Below are 11939 nucleotides of genomic sequence, written 5' to 3'. Positions count from 1 at the left end.
TATGTGTCTAACGCCAATGGAGCAGACAACATCCAAAGGCTATTAAAAAAATGCTTTCAAAGTAGAGGATATATAATTAAAACATCAAAATGACATTCGCCTCATGCAATGATCTTATAGTTTATAAACAATCAGTGAGTTATAAATTTACATAAGTCATGCTGAAGGCCAAAAATGTTGAAGAGTAAATCCAAAGATATTGATAATGAAATAACATTAACAATACCAATTTTACTGCACCAGATGCGCATTTCGACAATACATGTCTCGACTCTCTTCAGTGATGCTCGTGGCCAAAATATGTAAAATCCAAAGCTTATATAAAATATGAAGAGCTATAATCCAAAAGTTCCAAAAAAAATAGCCAAAGCCGTGAAAGGAATCAGAGCTTTGCCTGAGGGAGATACATTCCTTAATTTATAATAATTTTTAATATTTTGTAACAGCAAATTTAATAACACAAAAAAATCCGTATTTTCATGCCAGTACTGAAGTACTGGCTACTGGGCTGGTGATACCCTCAGGGACTAACAGTCCACCAGCAGAGGCATCGTGTTCCATGAAAACTATTTCAGCTCTCTCTTGCTTTTACAGAGTATGCATATAAGACATTGTTTTAGTCTTTGCATGCTATAAAAACGAGTGGGAGGAGTATTTCCCAAAAGTATTAAGCATCGTTCTTAAATTGTTTGGAAGAATTTAGAAACTAGTATCTAATGTAATTGTCATTGAGGAATGCAAGCTTTTAGTAAATAGTTTCACACTTATTTAAACCATGATGGACTGCATAAAACATACAATTACATGTAGACACATTTTGCCAACATTATTCATGAAACATATATTTCTGAAACTTTGTGATCATTGTACTTTACAGAAAAAGACACGTTCTGGCCTATTTATTGGTGTACTTCTTTAAGATTTATTTTAAGTTTTGTACAAGTTAAAACCATTTTTAAGCAATATTTTGTACAGGTTATAACATGTATGAGGTACTTTTGTACATGTTATAACTTGTATTTTTGCATCATAAAAGTTATAACATGTACAATATTTTTGTACATGTTATAACCTGTACAAAATCGCAACTTGTACACGACATATACATATCAAAGGAACCAGGATTATAATTTTGTACGCCAGACGCGCGTTTCGTCTACATAAGACTCATCAGTGACGCTCATATCGAAATATTAATAAAGCCAAACAAATACAAGTTTAAGAGCATTGAGGATCCAAAATTCCAAAAAGTTGTGCCAAATACGGCTAAGGTATACACGTCATAGTGAAGTACATTTGCGCATTTACTTTGAGGCTTTTGATGTATTTCATCTTTGGTGTTTGGAACTTGAATCAAACAGGTTTGACCTATATGAGTGTTTGAATGGACATTTGCGCTCCAATATAATGAAATTTGCCTTTAAAAATAGATATGTCCGCTTTTTCTATAGGACTTTTGCTCTTTTTGAAAACAACAGTTGAGTTTTGGAACGTGGGACGAACATGTTTAACCTAAATGTGTATCCTTTCATGAAACATAAAACATACGAACGTCTTGTGCCCTATCTGCTATGTTTTGTTATGTTTCAGTGTGAAACCAGACTAATTAGGAAATTAAAATCGACTGTGTTTGACTCTTTCATGTGAACAAACTCGAGGAGTTAAAGAATTGTTTAAATCTTTTCCCACACATAATATTGTATATATATAAAAGAAAATGACATACACGGTTGAATTCTCATTGAAACGTGAACAGTATAGAATCCTCATAACAAACATATATAAATTCCTCGTACAATTTCAGTGGGAAACGTTTCAATTGTTGTCATTATACAATTGATAAATAGCTGCTCAGAAAGACAATTTTGATTTGGTTAGAGGTTGGAATATTTATGTATGTTGTATTATAAACCCGTATCATTAATCAGCAAATAAGGTTTATTTATAACAAACAGTGGTGAGTTAGCCAATGTAATATGACGTCACTTGTGATGGCAGTATTAATAACACGTTAATGAAGATTTCTTTTTTAATAGTATAAAAACTTTAAAGAAATTGTTTCTATGACTGGTTTGTTTTTATTTTTCATAAAATAACTGGAAACTAAAATATTATTTGATGCGATACATGCATTCATTATACTATCTGATGATACAAATTTGCAGAAATCATATGTATAACAACATGGGAGCCATGTAGAAGGCCCTTGTAAACTAATTTCTGTTAAAGCGGTAATTTTGATCTAAACAGCACTTTGGAAGACTGAAAAATAAGTTATTTTGACTTTTTCAGTTTTTCAGTCAAATTTCAGACATTCATTGCTGTAAATTCGGTACTGTTGAGACATTTTTTTGCTGTCTTTAAAGATCTGTTCAGTTTTTTACATGCTGTTCAGTAGCTGCAATTTCAGGTTCACGTCAACATTATACAGAACAGTACTTACTGCAAGCGATCTGTCTGAACCGCACTGTATTTTCCGCGGTGGATAAGCCTGTAAAGCTGAACAAGACTGAATTTACTGCAAGCGATCTGTCTGAACTGCACTGTATTTTCCGCGGTGGATAAGCCTGTAAAGCTGAACATGACTGAATAATGTATGCTCTGATCAGACTTATCCGATCCTGTACAGATAAACATTACCGTTTCCCACTAATTTTCATTTACTAGATAGCTGCGGTAGATACTACGCAAATCAAATGTTAAAAAAGATATTTATAAACGATTTTGGATTAACGAGTAGATGCATATTAATCTTTATGTTTTTCTTTGTATTGACTTTCTTACATTTATAATGAATTTGTCTTAAAAATTCTTCTTGTAAATTAATTATATTGTTTTTTTGGTCTTTACTTTCGAATGTGAACTCGATAACAAAAGAAAACCAATGTCCTTATTACACACATAAACAATATCATCTTTGTGTTTGATTTTGAAAAAAACCCACGTTGTTTGACTATTTACTATACTGAATTCCTCAAATTATAATTACAAAATTCAAGAACGTACTTACAAGATTACAATTTCTTTTAAAGAAGAGTTGTTGTAAAGAGGCAAAGTATACGCAATTGAGCGATATTTTAGATTTTGAATACATTTTGTATCCATTTATAATTCTCTGAACTTATCTTAATATGGAAAATGATAAATGTAAAGCATTTATATTTTTAGAAGACTGCCAATTACTTTATGTAAACTGAAGTCTAAAAATGTACAGAATGTCAGTGAAACCGGCCAAATTTATATCGCATGTTTTTTTAACTGATGTGTTATCATGAACAGCAATATTGGGGTCTTTTTTTTCATATCTTGATGATAAACGCGTCAACCATTCCTACAACTTTTAACTTTAATTTCATTGATGGTGTTGTTCCGATATTTTCGAATTAAAAAATGGTATTACACAGACCGCTTTTTATGGTATTAGAATTTTCAAATTCAAAAACAAATGAATCTCAATCGTATTACATAATGTGCATAGAGTTAATACTGTTGTTGATTTAAATAAATCATTTTGTCTGGTATTATTTGGGGATGAACATCTATTTGATAATTTATAGTTTGAACCAATGATAAGATTATTTCTTCTGTTTTTCTGCGTTGAGATTATGTGAAGCATTGCATACAATTCTGTCTTTGTGTACTTTTTATGACGTTTCTGAATGAAACCTTCTACACAAGGGACAAAAGGATTTGGTTTTGATGTCGGCTTTGAGCTCGTCTATCGTAAATTCGTAATTCTTAAGTTTCGGAATGGGTGACAAATTGTATAACAGTTGTCTTATGTGAAAGAACGTACGCTTCGAAATAACTATGGACTTTTTTTTTCTTCGTTTGATTGCTGTTCAAAAGACTATGCTTCACATCTCTCCATTCATATGCAACGATGAAATTAAGTGAAACTTCATAAGACCAATGCCTTTACCGATAAAAGTATTAACAACTCGAGTTCACTCTCTTACTGTATATAATTCTTTTTTTTAAATTACCAGGGTTTAGATTCGCGAATTTTGGTGGTTCAAACATCAACTTTTGAACAATAAAAGTCAACAAATATCGCAAGGTTATACAGTGTATTTTTACAAAATTTCCTATGAAATATACAAATTTTAAACAACAATAACAGCAGCAAAATTTATTGCTCTCTAAGTCTATAGAACAGAACAGAACAGAACAGAACATATTTATTTCCAATTAAGGGCCCACAAGGGGCATACAGAGCATACATGAATAAGGAAAAATAAGATTGATTTGCATAGATAAAATTGAGAATGGAAATAGGGAATGTGTACATAGATACAAACAATTTTTACATGCAGTTACAATACAATTACTCATATTCACTTTAATAAATTTACCAACAGCATTAAGGACCTGATTGTCTTCACAGTTTAATAAATAAATAAATTTATGCTGATTATCAAGTATAGACAAATTTGGAATTCTTTAGTCAAAGATAGCATCTCTATCTGATCTGAGACTACTATAACACAGATCTGATTTAAAATTTTCGCAGTTCGTTAAAAAAAATGGATTTCATATTCAACACAGCCAGAGGAGCATTTTTTGCAATTTTTTTCCTTTCGTGGAATATTTGAAAAACGACCAATTTCAATTTGAAGCTTATGAGCAGAAATACGTAATTTGCATATAGATCTTCTAAAATCAAAGAAAGATAATTTTCATAACCAAAATTCTGCTTAAATTTCACATAATTAAACAGTTTTCCATCAGAAGCTTTATTTTGGCTAGCATACCAATTGCTAATATATTTAGTGTGAATTTTGCTAGATATGTTCAAAACTTTATATTGTCCGAAATGTTTTACTTCTTCTTTAATTTCAAAAACTTCTAATACTTTTTTTTTAACAAATGAGAACCAAGAAGTTATGTTAGATTTGTGAAGCTCATGGCTGCATTTATAAGCATCTTTCAATAGACTGAATCCAGTTGTAAGAATTTCAAATCTATACCAGTATTTTACAATTGACTTTACAATATCATAGTGTAAGGGGAAACGCCCCAGTTCTGATAATACAGCAAAATTGATACTCCTTTTGTGTACAACAAGTATAAATTTAGAAAATTTAAGATGGAGATTCTCACACTTAAGATTTTTAAAAATATTTTCAAGATTAAATAAGGAAGACTGTAATTCATTTCAAGAGACATTATAACCTCCCCATACCTCTGAATTATATAACAGAATGGGTTTAAGGGTATGATCAAAAATATGAACACAAGATTTTATTCCAGGAGACAAATTGATAAAATCCTTTCTAAGTTTATAGTAGGCCTTAAGAGCCTTATTATAACGTTCAGTTTTAGCTAGATGAAAACTTCCAGATGCAGTAAAGTGAACACCTAAATATTTTTAATGAGCGTCGCCAGAGTCAATCAAGTTATTCTGCAGTCGAAAATTCGCCTGAATTTTCCTTCCAGCCTTATTAAAAGTTATGACTTTAGTCTTTCTAATATTAACTTTCAGGCACCAGTCAGCACAATATTTTTCTAGCTGATCAAGTCTACTTTGAAGCCCTGTGGCCGATGTTGATATAATCACAATATCATCCGCATACATAAAACAATTTAATTTCTGTGAGTGCAGGGGAAATAACTACTTCACCCATAGCAAACGCTCCATATGCATGGGGTCAGACCCATAATCCGACACTTCTGTAGTCCGACAGTCCTATAATCCGACAGACCGATAGTCCGACAGTCCTATAATCCGATAGTCTGACGCACAGTCAATTGTGTCTGGAAAGCATGCATATAAAGACATGGAACGATTTTACATTGATTTATGTTTTACACCAAAAAATCGATCAGTATGACGTCTTCATACCTGTAAAACTGATCCCTATCCCGCGGGTTAGACCTGAGAAAAATAAATAACACGATAGTTCTTAAAATGATACGTTTTCACCTGGATTCAAAGCCTTCAGACTGATTTCATAAATGATTACAATACCGGTAAATTCGTAATTCTCCTTGGACAAGGAGTTCAACTAGCTGTGTTAACTCAAATTAACTGACTATCGGACTGACAATAAATCTTGCATGGGACTGAAATTAATGTTAATCCGCGATAATTTAACTGATTTCGATTATCATCTGCATTCGGTTTATATATCGGATCTCTGTATCTGTATCTGTATGTATACGTTGAAGACACCATTTCTGGTTTTTACTCAACGAGAGAGAGACACCTATTGGCGGTGTTGGAGAGCAGCCTTGAAGCTCTCAGGTGTATCTGCCGCATACAATACGGTCTTCCAGTTGGTTCTAGTGTAGTATGCTCTTGACAAAGAAAGAGTTCTTATATGGATCGGTGTTGCTAGGAAGAGTTTCTAGTGCCTTATAATTGTTCTTCACTTTATTTGTCACTATATTGGCACTTACAAAATTGTCATTTGTCTCTTAGGTTTACTTTTAACAAGAAAACGGATTTATAACACCCATTTATTTATGTATTATATGTATTAATTTGTTGTTGTTGATATAATTGTATACCTATAGTTTATATAGACTTTGGTAATAAAGATATATATTAGTTGACTTATTTGTAGATCTTTCCTTGCTAATCATCTTTGTTATTGAAGTGTCCATGTATCTACACTAAACAATTATAAAAATCATTGACGAGCAATGTCTTTAACAATTTAAAGGAATCCTCTGTGTCAATCGTGCATCGTTCTTGCTATAAAATGTTTCTCTCAATCTATTATAGTTTTCAAGATAATAGACAAAAAAAAATGAAATAAGAGCAAAAGTCGTCTTTTTTGTTTTGTTTAAAAGGGCAAAAAAGTCACCTGCAATGGATGATATAATGTCGCAACATTCTTCCTAGATAATAGACAAAGTTTGTATTTTATCCCATGTGATCTTTTTAAGCTATGTAAGGGGACGACCATTTGATATTCTTGGGGAGGGGGGGGGGGGTCAGGATTTATTTTTGATTGGTTATTTATCTTTGTAAACTCATCTTTGCTAGCCAAGGGTTACGATGCACTCCCGCAGGAAAGTTGAAGGGTTTTGGAGCCACTGAAGGCCCAAGAAGCTTTAGAACAAATGATGCAAAATCATGCTTTCTGTGTGTTCAAGACCCTTCATAATCTGAAAATGCAAGTTTTGTTTTAATAATTTTTTGACAATGTTTTGGTCTCGAAGCAAAATGTATAAATTCAGTGTAAGTCTTAATTTTCTAGGAACAACATCAAATGACCAATGTGCATGATAAAGCAAAAATGGAATTCACATAGTTAAGTCTGTGGCTGCTGTTTTTTTTTTAACTCATTACATGATCAAGTTCATAACAAAATTACTAACAAAGGAATGCAACACTAACCGAATACAGAAGGGCAATCAATAAACAAAAGACAAATAAATAAGAAACATTGATCCCGAAAAATCAGGGCTATTTCTGAGTGAAAACAGAACTTGCGTGTTGCAAGGCACTCGCCATGAACGCAATTTGATATGGAGGCAAGCGTTTGGTTTTGAAATTTTCTACATGAGGCATTTGCCTCAATGTAATTACGACCCTGTTTACTATAAAAGTGAGGTAAGGTTTCTTCTTCTTCTTCTTCCATATAAGAGTTGGGTTCCTTGAATGAAACGTTTAAACTCTGCGGGACTACGCATGGTGACATTACATATCTAGTCCCCTAAGGGTATATAATACAGTATTTACAATAAAATCAGGTTATTACGGTTAAAATCATGTACAGTTTGGTATTAATGCGTTGTCTGTAGCCCTTCAACTGATCCCGCTTCAGCAACCCTGGAAGGTAATGTATTCCATTCCATGATTGTTCTTGGAAAGAAGGAGTTCCTGTAGACATCATGCACTGGTGACCCTCTGTTGGTAAAACTTGTGTCCTCCACGAGTTCTACTGTCGCCACCTTTGAGGTAAGTACTCTTGTTGATGTCTATCAACTCATTCTGGATACGATAGAGCATGCATAGCCTGTTGTCACGGCGTCTTGTCTGTAATTTGTCTTCTAACATTGTAGTGACGCACCCTGGTGTGCGTGATGTGTAGTCATTATAGACAAATCTAGCAGCTCTCCTCTGTGTAAGTAAGTCTAGTGTGTTGATAATTGCTTGGTTGGTTCCCATATAGTAGAAGCATACTCTATGACAGGTCGCAAGAGTGTTGTATAGCCAGCAGCCTTTACTTTCCTTGTACATTCTTTGAGGTTTCGTTTGACAAACCCAAGTGTTCGGTTATCCTTTGCTGTAACACTCTAGATATGTTTGTTCCATGATAGATTGTTTGATATTGAAACTCCCAAGTACTTGGCACTATCTACTGGTTCGAGTCCATGTAGAGTGTATGGGTATTGCATAGGTTCTTTGTTCTTTGGTGGTATGCGGATAATATTGTATTTTGTTGGATTGAAACTCATCATCCATGTTTTTCCCCAATTTTTTAATGCTTCAAGGTCTTTCTGCAGTTGTTCTGTATCTTTGGCGTTACTAATTTCCCTGTACAGTAGACTGTCATCAGCAAAGAGGCGGACATCTGATTGAGTATATCCGGGCATGTCATTGATGTATGTTAGGAACAACCTAGTACTGTGCCCTGTGGCACTCCTGACAGAACATCGCCTTGTTGAGATCTAGCCCCTTCTAATACTACCTGTTGTTTCCTGTTTGATAGGCATGAACTGATCCAGGAGTTTGTCCGGCCCCTTACTCCATAAAATTGGAGTTTGTACAGCAGTCTTGAATGAGGAACCTTGTCAAATGCCTTTTCAAAATCCAGGAGAATGATGTCAATCTGGGTTTCATTTGAAAGGTATTTGGCTATACGATCGATGGTGATGATAAGCTGACTTTCACATGATCTGCGTTTCCTGAAACCATGTTGGTTGTCACATAGCATATTTTGTTGATCAAAATGTTTCATTATGCTGCTGTGAACTATATGCTCTAACAGCTTACAAGTGATGGAAGTAAGGCAGACTGGACGATAGTTGGCCGCTAGGTGAGTATCCCCTTTCTTGTATAGTGGCATTATGTTGGCATCTCTCCAATCTTGTGGAACTTCTCCTGTATCAAGTGAAAACTGAAAGATTCTTGTCAGAATTGGTGATAATTCTGCCGCAGTTATTTGCAGTATTTTGGTTGGTATATTTGGTCCTGCTGCCTTTGTTGGTGTTTTTTAACAGTTTGAATACCCCATTTTCAGGAACTGTGATGTCATTCATTGTATTGATGTTACTATGACCTTTATCTGGAATAGTGATGCCATCTTCTTTTGTGAAAACCGAGCAAAACTGTTCATTTAAGATATTGGCTTTACTCTGGCTGTCGCTTTTAAGGAAGCCTTACTTGTTTTTGAGTGGTGCAACTCCAACCGAGTCCTCACGTCCTTTGCTCTTCAAGAATGACCAAAATCTTTTCGGTTTCTCAGTGTAACTGAGACTAATGATGTCATTCATATATTCTTTGTGCGCTTTTCTTATTTCCATTTGTGTTTGTTGTTGGAGGCATTTATATCCTGAGACAATGTACCTCAAGTTAAATGAAACCAATTTTCAGACATTTCAAGTATATTTAGATAAACTATACTTTCATTGCACAGGCACTTGTTTCTGTCAATATGGGGTTTACTATCCATACCAGTACTAAAAAAACACAAGGTAGCTAACGGAAATTTTCAATGTGTTCGCTTCAACCAATATTTTATTACTTTCCCTTGCCCCTTTCACGAATAAAAGTACACCAGTCTTTCGGTAATTGATTTATCTTTACAATGAAACAACTCTCACGTACCTTGAGAATACCCCTCAAACAGTTTAACACGCTTGAGATGAGAATTATTGACCTTTTTCCAGACCATTGAATTTGGACGTACTTAACTTCCGGTTTACTTAGGAAGTTAATATAACACAGCAATCTGATTGGTCGAATTCATCTGGTTACCTGTTTATTTATACTAGTTACCAGAAACCAGAAAAATGTGACCAATGGGATTGCACAGTTTTGTTAACTTCCTAAGTAAACCGGAAGTTAAGTACGTCCAAATTCAATGGTCTGGAAAAAGGTCAATAATTCTCATCTCAAGTGTGTTAAACTGTTTGAGGGGTATTCTCAAGGTACGTGAGAGTTGTTTCATTGTAAAGATAAATCAATTACCGAAAGACTGGTGTACTTTTATTCGTGAAAGGGGCAAGGGAAAGTAATAAAATATTGGTTGAAGCGAACACATTGAAAATTTCCGTTAGCTACCTTGTGTTTTTTTAGTACTGGTATGGATAGTAAACCCCATATTGACAGAAACAAGTGCCTGTGTTTCATTGTTAAAAAAAATTGGGAAGTGTTTCCCGATTTTTTTGGTAAATGAGATGAATTTATGAACGGAATCTGGTGCCATCTCATACTTTCGATTAGACCTCAGTGGCGGATTTACCGGGGGGGCACAGGGGGCACGTGCCCCCCCAGTTCAGGTCACCAAAAAAATAATTTCTAACATAATTTTATTGCTACTGAATCTTCTTATTTAGAGCGGAAATGAATCACAGCTTGATTTGACTTCTTAAACTGGCCGTTAATTAATGCCAGCGTCCACATGCGTGATTTATGACAACTTATCGATGGGTGTGTAAATATTGACACCTTTGTGTGTTTTTAATGTCTCTTTGCAAGCTTAAATTATGGAAAATACATTTACATGTTGATTGGAATAGTACGAATTTTTATTGGTTTATAATACAATACAGATTAAGATCGATTACCAGGTGAAACTTCTGATCTGTGTTTTTAAAGAATAGGTACAAATTATATGTTTAATGTCGATTATGTTGGTATACATCTATATTTAGGTACTTAGTTTCTCTCCATTCCAAAATACAGTACTCACAATACCATTTTATTTAGAATTTATGTTTTTCTCTCTTCAAAACTGTCTTTTTGTGAATTTATTCAGCAACAAATCAAATCATTTGTTTTTTGATACCATACACGTTTGTTTTTTAAATGGAATGTCCTATTTCCTTTCCTCTTATGTTCAAGGGAAATCGACGATTTGTCCCCCCCTTTTTTTACCGGTCTAGGAAAAACATGATGAATTGACATTTTCTTATAAAAAAAAAACATTAATAAAATGCTAAATTATTTTCCTAAGATCTATTTTGTAACTGAATCTGGGACTTAATCATTTCTTTGAATGCCCGAGTATACAGTTATATTTGTTTATTTTTCTTGTTTCAATTGCCATGTACATTTATGAGGCTGAAAAAAGGTCACCATTTGTAAGGATATGAAGGTGTTTTACAGATATTAGAATAATGTACAAAAAAGTAGGTCTAAAGAGCAAGACCAAAAAAATATAGAGGTGATGAAGAAAATATTGATTGATTGTATGTTGTTTAACGTCCAGTGGCAAATATTTGATGCATGTTGAAGACAAATATAATAAAGATCAATTGGCAGGAAAAAAAAGTATAAAGTGAAATAGTAAAAACAAAGATCTAAAATATAGAGATATAGAAACGATGATCTAACCCCCCCCCCCCCTTTTAGAAAAAAAAGCAACAACCAAAAAACAAAACACTCACACTCGCATATACCGTATATACATCTCTAAAAAATCTAAAATTTTGGTTTCATGGTGCCCCCCCAGACATCAAGGTTCTGGATCCGCCCCTGGACCTGCTGAGTTAAATATTTTCGAAACATTGTAAGTCAGGTATTTTCATACTAGCACGGAACAAACCATTTATTTTTGTGATTATCAAGGCTGAGTTATTTATTTTCAAAATCCTCCTGCGTCCATTCCCGTTGAGTAGCTGCCCCTGAAAAAGAGAATATTTTGTTAAAGTTATATATGACGGCGGATGCCAAGTGATGAGAAAAACTTGCAAGGGCTTTTGTGGGAACAGGTGAGCTAAAATCGTTTCGCTCTTGTGGTCTGTGTCTGTGTGAGCAT

The sequence above is a fragment of the Mytilus trossulus genome, chromosome 2 (genome assembly GCF_036588685.1).
Source record: "Mytilus trossulus isolate FHL-02 chromosome 2, PNRI_Mtr1.1.1.hap1, whole genome shotgun sequence".
Taxonomy (NCBI): Eukaryota; Metazoa; Mollusca; class Bivalvia; order Mytilida; family Mytilidae; genus Mytilus; species Mytilus trossulus.
The sequence above is the reverse complement of the archived record's forward strand: the minus strand, read 5'-3'. Positions refer to the sequence as shown.